Here is a 2,825-nt window from a genome sequence, read left to right on the forward strand (position 1 = left end):
TGCATCATTTGTATTATCAACGTGAATATTAAAATCTCCGACAATTAGCGCTTTATCAACAGTAACCAATAGGTCTGAGAGGAAATCTGCAAATTCTTTTAGGAAATCTGTATACGGCCCTGGTGGTCTATACACAGTAGCCAGAGCAAGAGATACGATAGATTTTGGATTATTTTGCATATCTGACAGCGTAACATTAAGCATAAGTATTTAGAATGAGTTAAACCTGGATCCTGTTTTCTGAGTAACATTGAGAATATCACTATATATTGTTGCAACACCGCCGCCACGACCAGTCTGACGGGGCTCATGCTTATAACAGTAGCTTGGTGGAGTAGACTCATTTAGACCAATATAATCATTTGGTTTTAGCCAGGTTTCAGTCAAGCAGAGTACATCAAAACTATTATCTCTGTGATCATTTCATTTATAATAACTGCTTTGGGTGCGAGTGATCTAATATTTAGGAGCCCAAACTTTAAAAATCGTTTTTGCTCATTTATTTTGCATTTTTCTGGTTTAATCACGATCAGATTTTTTCTAGAGGCCTGCATTAAATTTACATATATTTTGACCTCACTATTCGGGGAACAGACACAGTCTTTATAGATTGGACAGCGCAAGTACTTCTATCATTTAAGCGGGTAGAACAAAAGTCATCAGGGCAGTTATTTGAGATTTGACGTGATCTAATATTTAGGAGCCCAAACTTTAAAAATCGTTTTTGCTCATTTATTTTGCATTTTTCTGGTTTAATCACGATCAGATTTTTTCTAGAGGCCTGCATTAAATTTACATATATTTTGACCTCACTATTCGGGGAACAGACACAGTCTTTATAGATTGGACAGCGCAAGTACTTCTATCATTTAAGTAGGTAGAACAAAAGCCATCATAGCAGTTATTTGAGAATTGGCTTACTAGTCATATGGAGTCTGAAATGCAAAAAATGTCCCACTTTAGGGCAATTCACCCTAGTCATTATATAGATCAGTGACTGGCGCACTTTTGTCATAAGTTACAACCGAGGCTGGCTCTGTCTTATGTCTCAGTAAGTGGTGCTGTACTGATTGTAGTGAAAATGTCCTCAGAGTACTTAACTAGAAATATTACCTTAATATGGTAGCGAACTTTCATCTTGTTGCTGGGCCGGCTTTTTCGTACGTTGTAGCAGACAGTGTTGGGTTAGTAACTAGACATGTAACAGAGTTATGTAATTTAATTATAAAATAAATGTAACTGTAATCTGTTACAGTTACTGAGAAAAAAATGTGTAATTTATTTACAGTTACTTATGAAAATGTTAAAGATTACAAAGGGGGTTACATCTGAACTTACACACATCTGATTTCTTTCCCAAATTGCATTGACTGTTCTAAAATATGAGACACCAATGTTTCAGGAGTTTAGGACACAGAACACGTGCTTTTTTGATAACTGTTTTATTTCCTATTTGGGTTTGTGTAACTATAAACTATTTAACTATATCGTATGATTTTACATCTGTATTTAACCCTTAGATTGATCTCAAAGTAAAAAGAGGTGCTAAAGTCAGATTTTGTGGTGGCTGTGCTTTAAAATTAAATTATTATAATCTCAATTCAAGTGATGAAGGATTCTAAAAGTCTGGCAGTAATCAGTGTGGAGTACTACTGTAAGGTCAACCCTGCCTGGTTTAAATGTTTGAGAATGATTGACAGTTGAAAACATTCATTAGAAATTTAGAAAAGTAGGCCTAATCAAAAATTAATAAAATGTAATCAGTTACATTACTTTAATAAAGTGATTGAAATAGTTACACTACTTATTACATTTTAAATAGGTTAACTTGTAATCTGTAACCTATTACATTTCCAAAGTAACTTCCCAACACTGATAGCGGACTGTTTTCCTTAGCGGAAGATTACATAACACCCAGGTATAAGATTATAAAATAATTTAAACAAATCAATATTGTATGTCCATGTATTTATTTAAGCGAGTGTACAATGAACTCAATTCGAGTCAAATTTAACACTCCTGAAATGTATATATGACTCCCTCCATTTTGGAGTTAAAATAATACTTTCGAACGTGTGAAACATGTACATTACTCACAGAGTACATTTTAACACTGAAAGAGTTTATTTGTCAATCCAGCAGATGTGTCACACACTTCTGTTGGATTACAAATAAACTCTTATGGTTTCCTTGTGAGTAAGATTAAACACTTTATTTCACCGTCTTCCATCCTCATATGCTCCGCATCTCAAGCAAAGAAAATAGTATCTGTGAAAAATATTTCAGATGGGTCAGGCGCGCACACGAGCAAATGTACCGGATGTGACTAATAACACTCAACAGTGTTAAAGGGGTGGTTGATTGCGATTTCACTTTTTTAAGGTTAGTTAGTGTGTAATGTTGCTGTTTGAGCATAAAAAATATCTGCAAAGTTACGAAGCTGAAAGTTCAATGCAAACGGAGATATCGTCTTTTAAAATTCTGGCAGTTTAATGCCTACAAAAACGGCTCATAGGGACTACAACAAGTTACTTCCCGGGTTCGTGACGTAACAAACCCAGATAAACCCCGCACTTGGGAAAAGGCAGCAAAGGGGGCATAGCCATGATGCGCTGCTTTAGAGAAGAGGAAGAGAAAACTAGGGGTGCACGTAAAAATCTATTCATATATGAATCGCAATTCTGTCTTCTAAAGATTCTAATGGATTCACAAGTTTCAAAATCAACGTTCTAAAGCAGTGGTTCTCAATTCTGTTCCTCACGTCCCCCTGCTCTGCACACACTCTGCATCTCTCTCTCTCTCTCTCTCTCTCAGATCATCAGCTC

The 2,825-nt window shown here is 35.6% G+C and overlaps 1 long non-coding RNA gene across 1 annotated transcript in view; it reads right to left on the reverse strand.

Moving 5' to 3' along the window:
- The window catches only part of LOC107695495 (uncharacterized), a 12,041-nt gene that overhangs the window by 6,111 nt on the left and 3,105 nt on the right, over positions 1-2,825 (reverse strand). Inside the window, exon 2 of the long non-coding RNA XR_001635002.1 lies at positions 1,885-1,891. This is a non-coding gene — a long non-coding RNA (uncharacterized LOC107695495). The remainder of the gene's footprint in view (positions 1-1,884; positions 1,892-2,825) is intronic.

This window comes from Sinocyclocheilus anshuiensis, unplaced genomic scaffold (assembly GCF_001515605.1).
Source record: "Sinocyclocheilus anshuiensis isolate Anshui unplaced genomic scaffold, SAMN03320099.WGS_v1.1 scaffold562, whole genome shotgun sequence".
NCBI lineage: Eukaryota > Metazoa > Chordata > Actinopteri > Cypriniformes > Cyprinidae > Sinocyclocheilus > Sinocyclocheilus anshuiensis.